The 22312-nt window shown below is 47.2% G+C and overlaps 1 protein-coding gene across 1 annotated transcript in view; it reads left to right on the forward strand.

The window, feature by feature from the left end:
• The window catches only part of LOC146338631 (vascular endothelial growth factor receptor kdr-like), a 292764-nt gene that overhangs the window by 75795 nt on the left and 194657 nt on the right, over window positions 1-22312 (forward strand). The window lies entirely within an intron of this gene.

Below are 22312 nucleotides of genomic sequence, written 5' to 3' on the forward strand. Positions count from 1 at the left end.
GTTGCAGAACTCAGAGTCAGAGAGACCACAGAGTGAAGGAAAAAGAGTTTTTCTTTATTTAACGCGCGGGCTTAAGGCTGGAATCACTTCCGAAGAGCCAAAAGCCCCGATTCACATCAGCTAATTGTTTTTATAGACATTATGACACATATGCAAAATCTCCCCCACCCCTTTCTGTGTGGGTTTGCAGTATTCAGCATTTCCTCTCCTACCACCATTGTTTATAATACAAGAAATGGGTTATAGGGTAGCCATGATAAGCAGAGAACAGCAGAGAACATGATATACATATCACTATGACCTTAGCCTTTGTTGACAAGTTAAGAGATTCCTGCGTCTTGTCAGCTTACAAACATATATTTCAGAGAGCAAGAGCTCAGCAAGAACATGAAGCATGAGACTGCATGAGGCTACTTAGTCTGACCCCCGATATGGCTGCTACAGTTGAGCCACGTATCCCCCATCTTGTAACTGTGCATTTGGTTTCTTTTTCCTAGGTTCAGAACTTGGCATTTATCCCTATTAAATGTCATTCTTCTGTTTTCTGCCCAGCGCTCCAGTCTATCAAGATCACTTTGAATTTTGTTTCTGTCTTCCAAAGTATTAGCTATCCCTCCCAATTTTGTCTAATCTGCAAATCTGATCAGCATTTCCTGCACCTCCTCCTCCAAGTCATTAATAAAAATGTGGAAGAGCACTGGGCCCAGGACTGAGCCCTGCGGTACCCCACTCGTTACCTCTCCCCAGTTTGAGAAGATCCCATTGATAAGCACTCTTTGAGTCCGATTCTGTAGCCAACTGTGGATCCACCGGATCGTTGTTTCATCTAGCCCACTTTGAGCTAGTTTGCTCATCAGGATATCATGGGGCACTTTGTCGAAAGCTTTGCTGAAGTCGAGGTATATGATGTCTTCAGCATTCCCACAGTCAACGAGGGAGGTTACTTGACCAAAAAATGAGATCAGATTCATCTGGCATGATTTGTTCTTGACAAATTCATGTTGGAAAATCAATGCTAAGCAAAACGAAGGAAAGGAAAGAGAAAGAAATAACAATAAAGGGGGGACTGGAAGTGCCACCAACTGACCAATGGCAGTCTACCATTCAGGTTGCCCTGAGTGCCAGTTTTTGGGAGAAAGGTGGGGTGCGAATCAAATAAATGCATAAATACCATTAAGGGAGGGCCTGGGTCCAGTTTGAGTTCAGGAAAGACAGCACCCCTCGGAAAGGTCTAGGATGTGTGAATTGACTGGCATTGGTGGTTAGGCTTTGGCATATCCCAGCACCTGTGGGGAGGCTGGCTTTGGTTGGCTTGACTCTGCTGGAAGGGTGAGGGCTTAAATAACTTGCTAAGAGAATGAATGAGAGTATGGGAGAAGTTGCCTTTCCACTTACCTTAATACTTCATGGTGTGTGGACACGTTCTCCTGCATTGCCCCATTACTCTAATGAGACACTGGAGAATCTTCTTTGCCACCCACCCACCCACCTGCCCCCCTTTCTTCTGGGCACACCTCATTGAGAAAGGGAGGGGTGCATGATGTAGGTACTGGGGGAAGAATAGCAGAGAGAAGGTCCTTGATGTTTCCACTGAAATTGGACTAAAACAGGAGTGGGGAACCTTTTCCTGTTGAGGGCTGCGTTCCCACAGGGGAATCCATTGGGGACTGCAGGCCAGTGGAGTGTGGGGCCAAAGCCAGCAGTCGGTGGGGCCAGAGCCCAAAGTAGGTGGGGCCAGCCTTTCTCTTTGTTTCTGCCATGCCTTATCTCTCTCCCTCCCTCCCTTCCTCCCTCTCCCCCCCCCTCCAGTGGGCTGCTGCGGGAGGGACAGATGCCTCTTGCCCATGGTCTGAACTGATTGCTTGCAGAGGGCTTTTAAAATTAGGCCAAGGGCTTCATAAAACTAGTAGGGCTGTGCAGGGACCTCTCCCTATCCAACTCAGAGAGGTCACGTTGGGGCTTCCAAGGCAGGCCTGATTCGCTTCGGGCTGATTCAGTGGGCCCCTGTCCTGCTTCAGCCTCTGGAGCTGAAGCAGGATTCAGATGGCCAAATCCCACTCCCCCCCCCCGATGCCCTGACGCCCTGCGTGAGCCCCCGGCTCCTTACCTGGGCCTTCAGAATGTACACCATCAGTCATCTTCTTGTTCCAGGGAGTTGGAGACATTGCTGCCACCACCAGCAGCTCCTGGCCCCTTGGGATGCACACCAGCAGCCTTCGTCTTGTTCCAGGGAGTCACCATTTTTAAAATGGCAACTCCCTGTATTTCTGGAAATAGATCTTGCACAGATGACCGCCATCAAGAATGCTACATTAATATTGCAGGCTTGATGGCTGCCATCTGTACAGGATCTGTTTCTGGAAAGACAGGGAGTTGCCATTTTAAAAATGGTGACTCCCTGGAACAAGACAACAGTTGCCGATGCATGTCCCAAGGGCCCAGGTAAGGAGCTTTGCCTTGCCTCAGAAGTGCCCCGAAGCACCTTGCTTCAGCTCGGAGTTTGGGCTTCAGGCCAAAGCAGTGTACAGCCCTAGAAATTAAGCCGAGGCTCACATATTGCCCTAGGACTGCAGGTAGCCCAGCACGGACCAGATGGATTCTTGCACTCATTGAGCAAGAATCCATTACAGTCTTGCTTTCACTGAGCAAGAATGTTCTTCTGTTCACCCACTGGCAGTCTGCATTGGTCAGGAGATGGTGTCACTATTTTATCACTTGATAGAGGAGGGGAAAAAAAACAGTAATAGATAACAAGTAGTGGTGGGAAATTCTTGACCTGCTAACACTCCCCACAGTTCCATTTCCTTAAATTTGCAATGGATACCGTAGAACCGTAAGAGCAAGAACCAGAGAAATGATTGGTGTTGCCTGCCTGGGGAGCCGTCTCTGAGAAAATGTAGGCAGAAATGAGAGGCTGACTTATGGGTTCTGAAAAAACAAAGTGTTGAAGGAGTAATTAATAGGGAGTTTCTGAACTGCAAGCAAAGTTTCTGAACTGCAAGCGATCATTACAAAATCTGCTGATTATGAGAGGAAACTAGTGTGACCTCATGGCGGACCAACAGGAAAAGCCTATTTATGTGTGGCTAGCATGAGTAAGGCCGTGAAACAGGAAGTCAAGATACTGCAGCTTCCCTTGAGATTTATTCCTCTTATCTTGAGACTATGGCCTTCTTGACTCATTTGGAGTGTGAGGGGTAGATGGGCCGCATGCTTGGGACTGGGGATGGGGTATTTACGATGGCATTCATTGTGCTCCCTCCCATGTCCAATGCCTGTGCAAAGTGTCCATTTGTACAACGCAAAGGAAGTTCAGAACATGAGCCCTGCTAGATCTGTCCAGCATCCTGTTTTCCACAGTGACCAAGACCAGATAACTATGGGAAGCCAACAAGCTTCCCACTCCCACTGTTGGTTCCCTCATGCTGCCTCTGATCCTAAAGATAGTGCATTCCATCAGGACTAGTAGCCATTGATAGCCTTCTCCATTAATTCATCTAATTCCCCGCTTAAAGCCATCTAAGTTGGTGCCCATCACCACATCTTGCAGTAGTGAATTCCATTAACAGGTGAGAATCTGGCCTGACTGATCAGTGCAGCAAATGAGCATAAGTGCTGCCCTGGGAAGCCACCCAGTGCAGCTACTTGCCTTCAAGCTGCTAGCCCTTTGCACTAATGCAGACAAGCCACATTAGAGAAAATAGGCACTATCCACCTGGAAGGAGAGCTAGCCAAAATTTCTCAGAAGAACTTTTTCTGAGAACAATTCTGAGAGTTCTCTTTTTCTCCACCTCCTCTTGCCTTAGTAGAAAAATCCTCCCAAAATCCTCCAGTATTTATTTTTGTGTGTGGCAGCTGCCATTCCCCACCCCGCACCCCAAACACAGACAATGTGGTGGAATGACATTAGTTCTGAGGCATTGTGGAGGATGCAAAATGGTAGCCAGGCTCCCAACACCATTTAGGGCACAATCCTATCCATGTTCAGTCAGAAAAAAACTCCTACAACTCCCAGCATTCTCCAGCCGGCATGGCTAGCTGGGGAATGCTGGGAGTTGTAGGATGTTTTTCTGTCTAAACGTACATAGGATTGCACCCTTAGGAAACCTGTGGAGGGGAGGAAGTGGTGATCTTGCCAGTGCTAATGGTAAGCCCCAATGCTGAGAAACTGTTGGAGAATTTCTCCTCCCCCTGGAGAAGTTTAGTGAAATGGTTTCTCCCCCCCCCCCCCCCACACACACACAATTTCTCTGCTTGCAAATTGAGTAACGAATTTTGAGAGGGGATTTGCCTAGACATTCTGTCCATATTGAAGTGCATGAGATCTGCATTTTTTAATCTCTCTTATCACAACTGCAGTTCCCAGTTGGGAGGTGTTTTTTAAAGCAACTTTCTGGAGGCTGAAAAGCAGTTTCTCACATGAAAAATATGAGCCAAGGCATGGATCTTATGGTGAAGAAAACCTAGATGTCTTTAAAAGATTGGATTGTTTGTTCAGATTTAAATATTTTAGCTCAGGCTTCAGACAGTGTAGTATAATGTAGCCTCCCCCCCCCCCTCCCCCAGCAAGGACACACCAGCCAGGATTACAAAATAAATATGGTTTGTTTTCTTAATATCCCTAGATCCCATTCCCTTTCTTTCCCAGTTCCTTCTCTTTCTCTCTGGGTGCTTCCAGATGAGGCTTTTATCACACCGTTGCCCTGTCTCATTCATGGGGAGACCAATCCTATGGTCCCTAGACAGAGTATTGGGGGGGGGCATACGATAGTTCAGATTCCTGGATCTGAGGCTGGCGATGGCGCAGCTGGTGCGGAGAGAACTATGCCAGCTGCCTCTACAAGCTTGCAAATGCACGCTTGGAGAGAAGGGAAAGAGGGCAATTCTGTGGGCAGGGAGGGGAGGAGACCAGGGCAGCCAGCCTGTGAAGAATCCTCTGGCCGCCTCAGCCTCCTTCCCTCCCTCTCCACAGAGTCCCAGTTAGATGGCCAAAATTGCCCATCTAGCAAAAATGCAGGGCGAGAGGGACATGGAGGCGGCAGACGCCTCTATGCTCCTCCTGCCCTGCATAGGATGCTCATCAGCCTCCAAGTTCAGAGGCGTGTTGATGTTTCACAAATGAGGAAAATGCAGATGGGAGAATGAGACTCATTTCACCCTGCTTTTCGAGGCTCCCAGAGCAGCTTACGTAAGATCAGTAACAAACAAGACAGTCCCTGTTCTCAGGCTTACAATCTAAAAGACAGGACATAAAACGACTAAGGGATAAGGAAGGAAGAGCAAAACAAGCAACCAAGGGAGCGATCCTTTGGCCGCTAGACAGCAGCTAGACGGCCATAGGGTATGTTGTTTTCTGGGAACTGACCTCAGAGCCCACGCTCCGAGGTCGATTCCCGGAGAACCGACCTCCCCCCACTTCTGCGCTGCCTCGGAGGCAGCATGGAACAGCCCCGTCCTCCGTGCTCGCAAGAGGAGTGTGGAGGGGCCGGAAAGGGGCGTGGCTGGGGGCGTTCCAGGGTGGGGAGGGCGTAACTGCCTGTACGACACATCCAATGTACAGCAACCTCCTTCCCTGTTCCGTGCTCCCTCAGCTAGACAGCCGCAATTGACTGTCTAGCCAAAAATGCAGGGCAGGACGAGCATGGGGGGAGTGATCCCCTCTGCGCTTCTCCTGCCCTGCTTTGGATAGGCGGTTGCCTCCGAGTTTGGAGGTGTCTGCCTATCTCGATAGGATTGCGCCAATTCTTAAAGTTACAAAGTCCTTATATTAAACAGGTTGAATAGAAACCATCCCTGGAGAAGAGGCCCTGCCTCTCTGCTTAGTTGCAAGATGGCATGGGAAACCAGGGGGCTGAGCAGCTTTATTACCTTTAGGCATGGGACAGTGTAATACCAAATATCAGAATTTCTCAAGCAACAAGCCAGTAGCATTCTTGGGATATGACCGGCATGAAAGTCTGTAAACAAACATCGTTTCCTATAGAAACAATCCACTGAGATGTCTTTTCTGCACAAGCCCCATATGAGTTCCACGGCACTCTTATTAGCTCCCCCATTTGCAGGGCTGGCCCAAGACATTTTGTTGCCCGAAGCAAAGGACAAGAAAGCACCCCCGTCCCATTCCATGCACAGCAGCTGACTGGACTGGCAGATCATAGAATCATAGAATAGTAGGGTTGGAAGGGGCCTACAAGGCCATCGAGTCCAACCCCCTGCTCAATGCAGGAATCCAAGTCAGAGCATCCCTGACAGGTGGCTGTCAAGATGATTGTGTCTTAACACTGATGGTAAGACAGCATCCTCCACCGTACGCAAAGGCAGCAGGCTAACACAGGACGTGCAGAGCAGATCGAATGGCATACAGGTCTCTCCTCCAACACCTTGCTGCTGCCTCCCAGCATCAGCCGCCTGAGGTGACTGCTTCACTTTGCCTAATGGCAAGGCTGGCCCTGCCCATGTGCTTGCACGGGGGGAACCTCCCGGTGAGTTCAGCCCAATTATTGTATCTCTGTTCAAAGGCCCAACATCATTCAGTGCTCTGTGGCGCCCTCAGGAGGGCCGCTCAGAAGGATTCTGCATAGGTCCATCAGTGTCACGACCAGCCTGAAGTCATGGGTGGCCATGCCCAAATCTAGAGCTGAAGGCAGTGTTGAGCTACGAGGCTCTGGGAAGCCAGGGTAGGAGGTGCAGCAGGGAAATGGGACTATACCAGACCTGGCAATTCAGAGACCATATACTCACCAGTGGTGCGGCTTGGGCTAAGGTCCAGGACCCCATGCCCCAAGGGGGGCCTAAATTGCAGGTGATGTGGTAGCAGCAAACAGGCCAGGCGTCAGCACCTGAGACAGTGCAGGAATGCCAGGCCCGGGACACTGCAATTTGGCCACTCTGCGCCCCTTTTACAAGTGCGGAGTGCGAGGCTGTTCAACACTGCCTGCAAGGCAGTGCAGAAGCGGGAGAAGGTTGGTTCTCCAAGAACCGACCTCGGAGCACAGGCTCCGAGGTTGGTTCCTGGAAAACTACATATCCTATAGGATTGCTCCCTAAATGCGTTTAGCACCAGGGCAGCAGAAGCAAACTCCATTGTAATCATGATGGTGCAACGGTTTAAGTGAAGTTAAGGTGTGAAACCGCACATGCTTAGAAGAATTTTTTTAAAAAAATTAGCATTAGGAAACAGTGTTTTCTTGCGCTGATGCAGAAGCATAGAATCTTAGAATCATAGAATAGTAGGGTTGGAAGGGGCCTACAAGGCCATCGAGTCCAACCCCCTGCTCAATGCAGGAATTGAAGTCAGAGCATCCCTGACAGATGGCTGTCCAGCCTCGTCTTGAATGCCTCTAGTGTGGGAGACCACTTGTAAAGCATGCAGTGGCAGCGGGGGGGCGGGAAGAAAAAAATGTTAGTTCTGTGCTTCCCAACTTGCACATGGCTGTCTAAAGGGTAAGACCATTAAGGGCACAATCCTATGCATGTTTAGATGGGGAAAAGTCCTACAATTCCCGGCATGCCCCAGCCAGCCATGCTGGCTGGGGGATGCTGGGACTGGGAGTTGTAGGACTTTGTCTGCCGAAACATGCATAGGATTGCGTCCTAAGTCGAGGATCTAATATTACCTAGCTGCACCACTGATACTCACTTCCAGCCACAATGGCCTTTCCCCCCTTCCTGTGCCTGAACCGGTCATGAGTTTTGAGTGCGCACAGGCCCAGGTAGCTCATTTGACTAGGCCAGGTTTCCCCAGCCTCGTGTACATCAGATGTGTTGGACTCCTAACGTTCCCAGCCAGCTTGGCCATGCTGGCTGGGGTTGATGGGAGCTGCAGTTCAACACATCTGGGAGAGCACCAAGCTGGGGAAGGCTTGACTAGGCTGACGTCCCAGAGTCCCCGTTCCTCTCTAATTCCTTTACGGTTTTTGCACAGCACGCATTTATCGACCGCTTGCTTTGCAAATTGCTCATTGTCGTCGAGCCATTTCAGGAGGGGGAGGTCAATAAATATCTGTCTTGCCTGTGTTGTGCTTGGCACCGGGCTGCTGTTTAAATTTGTGGTCTAAGAAATGCATGTGCTGGAAATATCTCCTCTTTGGACTGATGGCTTGGCAGATTGGTGCTGACATGGTCTCAGAAGAGACCGCTTTGTTTAATTGTTAACATCAATGTCTTCTTCTTCTTTTTCAACATTGTGCTTGGATGAAGCCTGGGATTATAATGCAGATTTTGGTTTGCAAGGGGAAATCACTTTGGTGCAGAGGACAACGCCAGCGCAGTTGTTGTTGGGCTTAAGAGAAATTGTTGTTGGGTTTGTTCATCAGCACAGATTCTGTTCCCAAAGCTGCTGGTCTGCCAGCAAGGCATCAAAACAACAAAGATCTGCTTACAGAGACTTACTGCAGTGCATTTGTGTGATGATCAGACTGGCCTAGAAGGTGCCATGAATCTGTAGCGCTTTTTTGATTGACACAGAGAAATGGGGAGGCCCCACAGCTTGGTGGTTGACCACATGTTTTGCATGGAGAAGGCCAGCTCCAATCTCCAGTTGTGAAGCATATGAAAATCAATACAAAGAGAACTTCAGATTAGGCCAGACTCTGGAGGGACTAAGGAAAGTTCTGAGGTACAATCTGAAATTGCTTGTGGGGAGGGTATGCCTAAAAATGGTGTCTAGCTCTCTCTCCCTCCCCCCCAACACACACATTTTAGAGCTTGCACCATCACTGGACATTCAGGACTGTGAGATTGTGAAGTAGCCAGAGTTTTTCTTTAGGAAAGTACATAAAACAAATTCACCAAATGAAACCAAAAAGAAAAGGAGGAGTCTCCAATAGGGAAGGAGGAATGAGTTATTTTATTTTATTTATTTCATTTCTATACCGCCCAATAGCCGAAGCTCTCTGGACGATGGGAGAATGGCCCGATGTAAGATGAAGAGAGAGGAAAAAGACATGTACATGGGCCATACATTTGAAGTCCAGTTTGCAAACTCGCAACACTTGTACTGCCAGGAAACTCAGCCACTTTCATTGCCCTCTTTCCCTGATCCTGTCCTGAAAACATTTTACAAACATTTGTCTTCTTTCTGTCTCTGTCTCTCTTTGTCTCTGTCTCTCTCTCTCTCTCTCTCTCTCTCTCACACACACACACACACACACGCACACAGATGTGCTGAGGTTCTGGTCTGTTTTCTTCCTTGCCAACAGAATTATTAGCTCAGTTTTATGGTTGAGCCTTTATTACTGGTGGTAATCATTCTGGCCAGACGTAACATGTGAAATTATCTTCACGGTTCCTGTAATGGTACTTTTGGAGCTACTTAGGGAACAAAACACATTTCAATTCCACCCTGTGTCTTTAAAAATACTTGCTTCACTTAAATAGGGCAGTTGGGTTGTTTGAAATGTTATAATTTCACAGTGTGGAATGGAAAGCCCCACCATGAAACAATTATATAAAAAAGAAAATATTTAAATAACATACAGTTCCTAACATCAGCTACAAGCAGCTCTGTATGAGAAACCTGATTGTTGAATGTAGACCAGTGTGGCACTGGTGTTTCTGTGTCAAGTGTAGAGATAATACATTGACGCAGTTTGCACAATCACCGTGTTTAAGCTGGGTGCCATTTGCATAATCACCCTCCTGGGCGCAGCTTGTTGTGTCATCCAGACCCGGGCCGCATGGCTTGTTGGAAGGGGAAACAACCCTCACATAACCCAGCTCCAACAAGCCACCTGGTTTGGATGACACAACAAACTGTGCCCAGGTAGGTGATTATGCAAACTCTGTCCAACTTGTGCCGTGACTTAAGCTTGTTTAGCCTCTAATGGTCATGCAAACTTGGGTCATTACATGCATTTTCTTTGAGAAAAAATGTCCTCTGAGAGGGTGTTTTAGAATTCATTTTGAACTTCTTTGGGGGATGTTTTTGAGCTTACGAAGTCACTGTGAAATGGCTGAGGCTGCTGTATGCGTGTGCATGTTTTCTTTTCTATTACACATCATTGCTCTGCAGCCTCCCAGGATGCCTGCACTTCCTGATCTGAAAAAGCCCTACAGCTACAGGTGGAATTACCTGATGATGTTTAACCCTGAGCTTTAACTGAAGTGCAGAAACCCAAGAAGGCCACAGGTTGCTGGAGAGACGATTGTACAGTAAAAGGCAGGACACTCTCTCACCTTCCTTGACCACCTTAAAAGGAAGGTACGCCCAAGAATCCCAGATTAGAGCTGTGCCGAAAATTTCTCCCACATTTTTTCGACCATTCTCATTCAATTTGATAGAGAAGAAATGGCTTTCAAAAAGGAATTCAAAGGAGGAGAACTTTCAGAGAAAATCTCATGGGTTGGGTTTGGGGTTATTGTGCTTACCTTACTGATGAGGTGGCTGAGGAGTGTGCATGAGTGTCCTGTCTGTCACTGTACAGTAATCTCTGTGGCAGCCTGTAGCCTCCTTGGCTTCCCGCACTTCAGTTAAAGCCCTCACAAGGAAGACATCCTGAGGCAATTCCTCCCATTGGGGCTTTTTTAGTTCAGGAAGTGCAAGGGGCCTGGGAGGCTGCAGAGCCATGGACAGATGTGTAATGGAGAGAGAAAACACACACAGCACCCTCGGCCACCTCGCAGTGATGAGGTAAGCTCAAAAATGCCACCAAAAGAAATTCAAAAATTCTGCCTCAGAAAAGTGGAAGCCTCAACACAGTTGCCACCTACAGAAGCGGTGCAATAAAACAAAACCACTTAGGATGGAAAAAAGAAAGAAGCTGTGCTACAACAACCCCTGCCAATAGTGCACCCCATCTGTGAGAAACTGTTGGAGGATTTCTTCTCCCCTAAGAGAAATTCAGTGAAATTGTCTCCCCCCTGCCCCCATAATTTCTCTTCCCACAAATAGGCTGGAGAATGTTGAGAGGCCGTTTGCGCACAGCTCTATCCCAGATCCAGCCTATGAGAATTAATCCACAATTTTCTCCTCCTTTGAATATCATTTCAATATCAATCAATCATTTTTCTTTCAAATTGAATGAGAATGGTAAAAACAGGTGGAAGAAATTTTCAGCACAGCACTAATTAAAACCAGCCTTCCTCAACCTAGTGTCCTCCAGATGTGCCGAATTGCAACTCCCATCATCCACAGCCAGCATGGCTAATGAGAATTGCAGTCCAACACATCTGAAAGGCAACAGATTGGGGAAGGCTACTTTCAGAATTGCATTGCGATATTTGGAGAAGTGTGAAATCTGGTGGATAGATACGTTCCCATCATTAGTCTGAGAGATGTAGATCAGATCATTTCATGTAGGAATTTGCAAAGATCAGGTTTCTTGAGCATCCCTGTCCTTTCTCAGAAGAAGTCTATTGCAGCCTGGGGGAGTGGTTCAGGTATGAGCTATGTAAACTCCTTCCTTGATATGCCAGCACAGCTTCTTCAGATTTATAGATTGATTGATTGATTGACTGACTGCATTTATATCCTACCTTTTTTTCCTCCGAGGAGCCCAAGGCAGCATACATAATCCTCCTCCTGTCCATTTTATCCTCACAATAGCAACCCTGTGAGGTGGGTTGGGCTGAGAGTCTGTGACTGGCCCAAAGTCACCCAGTGAGCTTCCTGGCCGAGTGGGAACTAGAACCTGGATCTCCTGGCTCCCAGTCCAGTACTCTAACCACTACACCACACTGGCTCTCCAGATGAAGAGCGCCTCCAGCAGCACCAGACAGGCTGCTCAACAAGATCAGCCTCCGATGGCCTTCTCTCTGTCCCATCAGCCAGGACAGCTAGGCTGGTGGGGACGAGGGAGAGGGCCTTCTCTGTGGTGGCCCCCACTCTGTGGAACTCCCTCCCTAGGGAACTCCGCCATGCCCCCTCTTTAATGACTTTCCGCCACACACCGAAAACTTGGTTATTCAGGCAGGCATTTGGGGTGGGTTAGGGTATTTTTAAATAATGTTTTAATGTATAATTTTACTGTTTTAAATTGTACCATTGTACATCGCCCAGAGTGGCCAGGTGACCGGCCAGATGGGCAATTAAGTAAGTAAGTAAGTAAGTAAATAAATAAATAAGCCCATCTTGAGTACCATCCAGTTCTGGCTCCAGGTTTTGGGGGCCCTTGGGCAAGACACCCTCCATGGGCCCCCTCCCTCAGTGAGTCCCCCTTCTCACCACCACCATCACCAGCTGCTGTTGCTCCTCTTCCTCATCACTGAAGCCACTTGCTTGCTCAACAGGCAGCGATCCAGGGAGCACGGAGGCCATGGCATCCGCTGCTCCTCCTCCTCGCCGCCAGCATTGTCTGGGCCGGAGAGAGGGGCAGGTGAACAAGCAGGATCCATGGGAAAGAGGAGGAACAAGCCCAGGGAGCTCTTGCCAGTGGGCCGCTGCTGGGGTGTGAGCCCTTGGCTGGTGCCCAGCCATGCCTGCCTTTGATGCCAGTCTTGGTACTATCCACCATGCAAGTGAAACCTCCTATGCTGGCCCCTCCCCCTGGAAATAAGGGAGGAGAGCTAAATCCCCCAACTCGTTTCCTTCCACATACGGTACTTGGGGGGGCGGGAACTAGTAGCCCTTGAACTGTCAACTGATTTTAAAGGATTTCAGATGACTAACAACCTGTCTTTTAACCAAGTAATCAATGACATTTACATTTGTATATTACCCAGACTATAGCAGAGTCACCCTTTTGAGTCATTGAGGAAAATGCCAGGAAAAGACAGCATCCTTACACTTGAGTAAACAAGAGCTGCCATTCTTGTAAGAAGAATAGGCCATTTCTGTCATTTCCTTCTTCATTCCCTATGCCAGCAACACACTGGAAGGGAAACAGCATTAAGAACTACAACCAAACAGGTGTGCCCCTTCACCCTGACCCGCACGATGAAATGTTGCCCTGGCAGGTCCGTGGAGGCTGGTGGCTCCGATGTCAGTGGAGCAGTGAATCCATGGCGGGTTTCAGTCAGAACCAGTCAGAACTCACCTTGAAAGCTCCTTTAGAGTTCTGATTGATTCTGGCTGAACCCCGGAGGGGATTCACCACCCCACTGACTCGCAGCCACCAGCCTCCACTGCTGTAGATTACAACTGAGTGAATGTCACCCAAAGTGACATGTCCGAGATGAATGGGGAGCAGTGGTGCAGTGAGGTGCTGGTGATGCCCAAGGTCCCCGTAGCTCAGGGGAACCCAAATGACTGCTCAGAGAGCAGCAGGTGATGGGACAGCAGCAGACAGGTGCAGCAGCATCACCTGGGCCAGCAGGGCTGCGCCAGGGCCCCCGGGGCTGACGCTGGTTGCCGCAGCACCCGCTCTTCTTGTTTTTAAATGTGCTTTCTGGTCAGGGGTGGGGGGATGCCTTGGCTGCACATAGTTACAGACGCTCATTTTATTATTTTACTTTAAAAAACATAATACCCTTTTCTACAACAAAATGGTGTTTATTCCCAAGTAAATGGCTTTAGCATCAGCACAGGAGAAGCACTCTAATATATTCCTGCACATGCTCAGAGTATTTCAAACAGGGTGTGTGCCTTTTGACTCTAACTAGGGATGGCAGAGAATTCTGCCACGGACTCCAACGAGGCCGGATTCTAAAGAATCTGCCCCCCCGGAGTCCGTGGCAGAATGGACCACTCACCTCCACCACCCCGCAAAGTTTGCACCGGCTGGATCCTACCTGCCGCCGGCTGGGTCCGTCCTCTCACTCCGCTACTGGTCTGCGGATGCAAATGGTGTCCAGCATAGCGGACGCCATTTGCGTCCCTGCTTTTTGCCGTGATAGACTGTGTAACTCTTTACATAGCCTATCGCACGAAGGGACAGGGACTGTCCGCAGACCATTTGCATCCGCAGACCGGCAGCAGACGGACCCAGCTGGCAGCTCCGCAGACTCTCCGCAGAGTGGAACCGGCCGGGGAGGATTCCAAGGCGAGGAACGGATCGCCTCCCCCCCCCCCTTGGACCCCCCAGCAGACTCAGGTTCTGAGTGGGGTTCGTACACTCCTACCTCTAGCATACCAAGACTGTAGAAGCTGTTGTAAAACATGGAATGGAGGTGCGGGGCGGAGGGGAGAGAAATCGAAGTTCTGTGCTTTACAACTGAAGTAATACACTTCTAACCCACCACCCCATAAGACCATTACGATCAGAGTCTAAAATTACCTAGTTGCACCACTGACGATGACGGACCAACTTGAGCAAAAACTAGAGGACGTTTAAGGGAAGCATTGGGCTAGGGTAAGACCAGCAAAATTTCTCTGCTTGCTTGTGCTGCTGCTGCATTTATCCAGAGTAGAACTTTGAAGCGTGCCTTTTGTGCCAAGTCTGCTCTAACCACATGCCTGCTTGCACAGAGCGGTCAGGTCAATCAATTTCTAGGCTAGCAAAAAGTTTTGAGCAGATGAGCAACAGTTCTTGTGGGGAGGGGTGTGTGTCTTGGCATGGCATCCACAGTTATAATGTTAAAGCCCCTAACTTAGCATTCCCTTGTGCATTGTGCTTTGACTGCCTTTCTACCTGCACTGCTATATCAAAAGGCCTGTGGATCTGTTACGCAGATGTCAAGATGACATTTGCTGTCGCTCCGCAGAATAGATGCACACCTTGAATAGGCAAGCAAACACCAGTGATGTGCGTGTGTGTTCCTTTCAACCCAGTTCTTTCTGTTTGTGCAGCTCTCCTGCACAGTGCTGCATAATAGGAAATTGTCAAAATCGAAAAATAAAATCGGGGATTCAAAAATGGTCTCTGATCTGCATTACAAATTATGTTCTCACTGAAAGAGGGCTGACGTCCCACACCCCACATCTCCCATCTCCTTCCTTGTCCTTTTCTTTTTCCAGTTCATTCCCTTTTCATTACATGAATCTGCTGAGTTTTCAGCATGGCAATGCAATGTTAAGAAAGCAAACCGTTTTAAAATGCTCGACAGAGAGTTGACTGTCAAAGAATTCGGCTGCTTCATATCCAGTATCTAGAATGCCTCTGAATGCCTAGCCACTGGGTGTTCACTGGAAGTCATTTTAAATGGGAGTGAAAGAGGCAGGGGGGGCTAAGGGTGCAAGAAAAATCAATTTGGGGGATGGAGTTCAATGGGTTTTCCTAGCCCCCCCCCCCCCCCGGACTTGGTTCTGGTTCCCACTGCATCACCTGTCTCGGTCTGCAGTGAGTCAGGCCAGTATGCAGATTTTCCAGGCATTTTGTGCATTTTTTCCTGCAGGTCCTGCAATTTGCACAAATCACAGCGGAATTGGTGCAAATTACAACCATAACTTCCAGAAATTGCTCAGAAATTTGCACAAAGTGTTCAGAAATCTGCGCAAATTGCAGAACCTGGGGGAAATGCACAAAAAAGTTCCTGGAGTTTGGGGGAAAGCCTGCAGCTCAGCTAATAAACACAACTCAAGTTGTACACTCTGCTGAGTCAAAAAAGAACCAGATTCCCCAGCCACAGACATCCCTAGGAGGGGCTGAAGTACCTCTAGACCTGGCTGGGAAGCCTGCAGCTCCCAGCTCTCTGGGTGCCAAGGGCCCTCTCTTGCTCTCTGGACAGCCACTGGGAACCACTTTCTTTTCTGCTGCGTGTACGTGTGTCTGAGCAGGTAGAACAGGGATCAGGTGACCCAGGGAGAGAAAGAGCCGTGTGATCCTGCAATGCTACGAACTCTGCCTACTCTCGGCTCTGGCTCCACCCACATTGGCTCAGGCTCCACCCCCCCATAGTTGCAACCCCTAATTGATTTTTCCCATGGAGTCAGAAGTGCTTCCTGGGAAAAGATTCCCCACCCTTGCTTTATACCTAGACTATGCTCTATGCGACCATCAAGCCAAATGTATCCCACCAGCTTTTTATTGGGGTCTGTCAGGCAGAGAGCAAAGCAAAAGTTTAGGAGCGCCCTGCCCCCAAAGACTTGATCATACAGGCCAGGAGTAGGATCAGAAGCAGCAAAGCTACAGATGGCAGTGAAGCTGGGACAACTTGTCAATAGTGCACCACCTGTCTTTGTTTCTGGGGTGTGTGTGGATGTGATGCTGAGAGAAGATGGCTGCTCCGTGAATTTCATGTAGGATGATCCCTGCTGCTTTTCTTTCTTCTGACTTTGTGGATGGGCTATGTAAACTGTCCCTTGTCTGGTGGTCAGCTGTAGTGGTCTGCTTCTAGGCAGGGAACCTTCACAAAGGTTTTTTTTTTTATGTATGGGTAGGAAGACAGTCACTTTTGTGGCCTTATTTGAAAGACTAAACAGGCCTATATGACTGGGGCCAACCGTCCCACCCTGTCTTTGCTTTGGCTACAGCCTTGTGTGGTTTTCCTTCTCATCTCATACGTTGCAACCATCCTACTTTTCTGATGAATTATTGTCTCTATTTTGTCCTTATCTTTGTCTTTTAGGGATGCCTTGTTAAAATGTTGTTAGAGTGAACTGCTAGCATGGTTGTTCTTCAGAGTTCAGCCCCTGCCCCCCGCCTTCAGTGTCTCAAGGTCAAATTCCTGAGCATGGAGCAGAATGTGTCTTCTCTATAGTACTCATGTGTGTAAATGCATACACATGGACACTATGGGGCTGTTCACACAACATGCTAACCCACACTCAGTGGTTGAGTGTGGGTTGTTGTTGAGCTGTGTTAGTGTGGTTAACTGTGTTAACTAACACGGTTAGTGTGTTGTCTGAACCCAGGACATTTTCCACAAGGTGGCTTGTTGACCATACAGTGTGGCTTGTTAACCACCCTGAACAACCCCATGACAAACCATAGGTTCTCAAGGTGGTTTGTTTGAGAAAAATAAGCCACACTGCAAAGCCATCTCTCAGAAAATGTCCTGGGTTCAGACAACATGCTAACCCGCAGTTCAACAAACAACCCACAGTTCAGAAACAACCCACAGGCACCCACTGAGTGTGGGTTAGTGTGTTGTGTGAAGCCAGTAAGGTACTGTGCGCATTGCACATTGCAGCTGCTTAGCACATTGCAGCTGCTAAGATATATTTTGAGCCACTGGAATCGTATTTGAAGACAATTATGCCAGAGCTGTTGAACCATGGACCAAATCAGGCCCACTTGGGGCCCCAATCCAACCCAATCTGCTTTCCCCTGACCACCAACCATTTCCTGGTTTCCCAGCCTTTGTACAGGATTTCTTTTTCCCCATTCTAAAGAGTAGAAACGCCTCTCCAAAGGCTTAGTCGCCGGCAGCAAGAGCTTTAAGGTAAGAGGTGTTCGTATTTTTAGCATTTCTGGCCCCGCCCCTTTTGCCTTTGGCCACGCCCACCGCTGGAATGCAGCCCTCAAGAGCTTTTCTGAACTTGAACTAGGGCCCTTGGGCTGAAAGAGGCTCGACGGCCCTGAAATGACGCCTTTCTATTTATTCTATTTATTTATTTTATTTACAATATTTATATACTATGTCCTGGATATGTTCCGTATCCAGAACAGATTTCTAGGGACAGTGTAACCCAAACTTCATCCATCCTCTTGACTTCTGATGGAGTGCAGGACAGGCTGCTGCAGGGTAAACCGATGCAGCACATTTCAGGTGCAATTGTGGTGGCGCAGGGGGTCAAGCAGCCGTCCTGACAACTGGTTTGCTACCAACGCTTCCCTGTCTTCATTCCAAGATCTGGCACCTGCAGGGCGTCTCCTGCATCTGATCATGTTCGTTATGAGCGTAACAGCAAGGGGCGGCTTGCACATGCGTCCACGTCATAACTAGGCTGACCATATTTCCTTGAGACAAAAACGGGATATTGGGATGACAAAAACGGGACAGGGTTATGTAATATTCCGTATTCATGAAAAAGTAATGCTGGGCGGAACAATGGTAGAAATAACAGTAAGACTCACCCTCCTGGCTCCCACACACTGAATGGGGCTCAGCAACCGCCTCTTGAATTCCCCGCCACTGCAGATAAGCAAGGGGGCGGCGTCTGATCGTCGCTAGCTCAAGAAGCCTGGCCCTGGCTGGATAAAGGAAACGGAACTTCCTCTTTCGTCACACTAGTAGTTTCACTGCACGCATTGATTAGCATAGAGCCTTATGATAAACGCGTTCAGTTTTTTACAAAAAATTAAAAACGGGACAAAATTGATATTTATATTAAAACAACGGGATGGTCGGGAAATATGAAAAACACGGTACTGTCCCGTTTAAAACGGTACGTATGGTCAGCCTAGTCATAACAGATGTACCACCACCACTAACAGCACTTTCCATTTCACCTCCCATCACTTTAGCAAGGACAGGGAAGTCCATTTGTCATAACAGATGTGCCACCACTAACAGAACTTTCCAGTTTACCTCCCATCACTTTAGCAAGGTCAGCAAAGTCCATTTGCATGTGCAAATGCTGGACCTCAAGTGTTTGTGATAATAAAGTGTAGAAAAAGCCTAGGGCAATGCATGAGCTGAGCACTTAAGAGCAAAGGCTGACATGTTCAGAGGCCTGATTCAGGCCTAGCCCCAGCACATGGCACCCTTGGGTTGCTGCCAGAGCCCCAGGGCCCACTGCCGCTGCTGCCTCCCCCCCACCCACCCCCCGCCGCCGCCACTTAAACAAATTATTGCACTGGGCAGCTGGGTCTGGGAGCTGATGTAATATCACGCTGGAGCATTGTGGGAAATTAAAATGGCACATCCCAGTGGGGGTCTGGGTGGCAATATTTTAATTTCCCACAATCCCCCAGAGGGACGCTACATCAGAGGAATTGCAGAAGATTAAAATGGCGGCTCCATCAGAGCGCTGCCATGGCTGCCAGGTAGACGCACTGGGGAGGGTAGGCATTGACGTAGAGCGCGGCCCACCGGAGGGCGCTTTGCCGAGGCCCCTCAAGCCTGCAGCCGGCCCTGGCTGGATTTGATCAACTCTCCCTCCCTGCATAAAAAAACAAGCTGCTTAAACTTTCTGGTTCTCTTTGATAAAATAAATACAATTAATATTCTGAATTGTACACTGCTCCCCACATGTTATAAATATGCTATGCATTGTGAGAAACCCTCCATAGCATGTTTTTAGCCACAGTCCATCCCTGCCTCCAGTTGAATGTGTTTCCGGTGTATGGTCATAGTTTTCTCACCCACTGGGCTGCCATGTTGAGGTACAGGAGAGAAAACATCTACGGTACACTCTCGGTTTATCATTTCTCCTCAGCTTTGTGAAGCCATAGCAAACTCTGTGAAAGGAGCTGTGTAATACAAACACTATAATCGAAAAACACCTTTCTCTTCCTCCTTCTGCAAACATTTTGACGAATTATGAAAGCTCCACGCCGCTTACCCGTCTCTTGGGTTAAAACAGCAGCTCCAAGTGAACCGGATTGCCAGCCAAGACTGTGCCTAAGGTATTATGCTACGTTACCGAGCAAATACCATCATGCTGGGCTCAGTGACTTCACAGCCGGCTCACAGCACGGGGAAAGAACTGGTACAATGAACCACTGAAGCTACATGGCCTGTCCTCTGTCAAGTCCGGAATACCGAAAGAGCTTCATCCAAGTAGCACCTGGCTGAAGGAACCTCCTGTACAGCATGGGGACTGGGGGATTCCTGTTGAAGTCACTGTCAGAAAAAAAGAAAACTGGGCCAGAATTCACCCAAGCAACCCGATCCTATCCACAGGCAGCACAGGTGCAATCTCGACAGGATGCTGAGAAGGGAACAATATTAGTGGAGGCAGGTGGCCCCGATGTCAGGAGGGCGATGCATTCACTCCAGGTTTCAGTCAGAACTGTAAAAGAGCAATCCTTTAGAGTTCTGACTGTATCTCGGACAAATATGCTTTAATGAATGGGAGAAAAATGTGTACATTTGAAAGATGTGCATAATTGATGAGTACTGTTGAGAAAATATGCATGATTTTCACCTGGCACCTACATTGTATTCCTTCTGGCACCAGGTGAAGACCTTTTTATTTTCCCAGGCATTTTAGCTTTCTAGACTTGTAGCTTTGTTGTTTTAAATCTGTATTTTAAATCTCTGCATTGCTGCTAGGTTTTACACTGGTTTCTGGTTCTATTGTTCTATTGTGGTTTTAATGTTTTTATATTTTATATTGTTTTACTGTGTGCTTGTTGGTTTTAATTTTTGTGAACCACTCAGAGAGCTTCGGCTATTGGGTGGTATAGAAATGAAATAAATAAATAAATAAATAAATAAAAATATTTTCATGAGGAAGGAAAACAAAAGCTCGCAATTCGAAGGACTTTGGTGAGCTCAACTTTTGCTGATTCGCTCATCCCTAGGGATGGCCTATTGTTATTAATTACATTTATATCATGCCTTTCCTCCAGGAAGCTCAATGCTCCCTTGCCTCATTTTATCCTCACAACAACCCTGTGAGGTAGATCGTGACTGGCCAAGGACATCCAGTGAGCTTCATGGCTGATGGGGATCTGAGCCCAGGTGTCTTCGATTCCAGTTTGATGCTCTAACTGAGACTTCCCCAAGTTGTGCCTTCCAGATGTGTTGGACTACAATGCCCACAATCCCTCCAAACAGCATGGCCATTGGCTGTGCTGCCTGGGGATGGTGGGTGTTGTTGTCCAACACTTCTGGAGGGCACCAGCTTGGGGAAGGCTGCTCTAACCAGTGCACCAAACTGTCTCTCAATGCTGGGGTTAAGCATGATAAAACCCTATCAAACCTGTCTGAGAAGAGACAAATGTATGCGGCTCTCTGAAGAAAAACCTGTTGTCCTTTCTCTCCAGCCTGAATTGAATGAGGATGCAACCAACTCTCTCTAGTTCAAAGACAGTGGGACCTTTTGGAAATGAATCTGAACTTTATGAGTCCCAAAGTCCATTATTGTAAGGATTTTATTAACCACCTCATGACTTAAGATGTTGCCCACGGTGCTAAATTACGGCCCTTGCCGGATGGCAGGCCGTGTGTTAGTGGCAGCTATATGTCTCCCATCTCTGCAAGAACATTCTAGTTAAATTTATCAGCTCAGCTCACCTGCCTTGTATTTTCCAAAAGTACAAGTCCATCCTGTGTATATCTGAAGTCCAGGTTTGCAACCAAGCCTTTTCTTCAGAATTCTCCTCTATAGATGTTAATGCTAAATATTCTATAGATATTTGTTGAGTATCTAGAGCAGTAGTTCATCTGCCTTGTCAGAGTGGGACTAACCTTTTAACCCGAGCCCGTTGCATGGCTGACTTCTCATTTTTCACTATATATGTATTTCTGATTCTCCCTATCACCGCCCCCACCCACCCCCGTCCCATACATTTTCTCCTTCTTTCTCTTCATGTCACCACTGTTTCTGCTTAACCCCCTCTTTCTTTTCCTTTCTCATAAAATTTGTTGTTTTAAAAGACAAAATTGTGATTTTTGGTGCTGGTCCCAGAATTATGGAACTTTCTCCCCCAGGACATACAAGTTAAATTTTAAAGATAAAATAAATAAAATGTGCTTATTTCAGTCTGCCTTTTATTTAGTTGCTTTTCTTAATTGTTGTTGATGTATTATTTGCTACTGCTCGGTTTTAAGGAGGTATCATGTGGTTTTGATTGAACAGTTATTTTGTTATGTTCTGTGATTAATATTCTGGTATTTTTACTATGTATACAGCCTTAAATCAAGCAACAAATAAATAAATAACTGTGGATTTCATTTACCCTATCTTAAGTAAAGGTGCAACCCACCTCTGCATCCAAACTAGCCAGTTGAAGACAAGCTAATATATTATATTATATTATATTATGATAATATTTAACAAATATTTAAGTTCTGTGTATGATATTTTGCTTTGTTTATTTTAGTATTTGATATTTGACTGTCAGTTGAATCAATGCTATAGACTATTTGTCAGTATTTGATAGCTGACGTGAAATGATATTTAAGATATTTGATAAGTGACTGTTTACAATATATCCATACTTGTTTTAATTTTGGCAAACATCATTGCAGATTAACCAAATAAGTCAACAAGTGACATCTAAAATCTCAATTTGCAGTCAAATTTCAAACGCTGAGATAAAATTTCTTATTCAAATGTCATTCAAAATCTGAGTGATGAGATTAGAAATTTCAGTTCCTATGTCATGCAACATTCACATTATTGAAACACACCATGAAATAGAAGCAAATGACTCAACAATGATGTACTTGAACTGGCCTTCATGACATGGGAATGAAAAGAAAATTAATAGAGAGGCTTCTTATTTACAGTCATTGCCAAATACTACCAAGCCAGCCAAATAAATTATGTTGCTGATATATTTTGTCATATATTTTGCTCTCACTTTGTCATCATAAGAGTTGAATCGTGAAAGTGAACGATTTTCACTTGTGATATGATAACAGTCAAACATCTCTCAAT

This window comes from Heloderma suspectum, chromosome 9 (assembly GCF_057233095.1).
Source record: "Heloderma suspectum isolate Gila_16-S chromosome 9, 16-S_ref, whole genome shotgun sequence".
Taxonomy (NCBI): Eukaryota; Metazoa; Chordata; class Lepidosauria; order Squamata; family Helodermatidae; genus Heloderma; species Heloderma suspectum.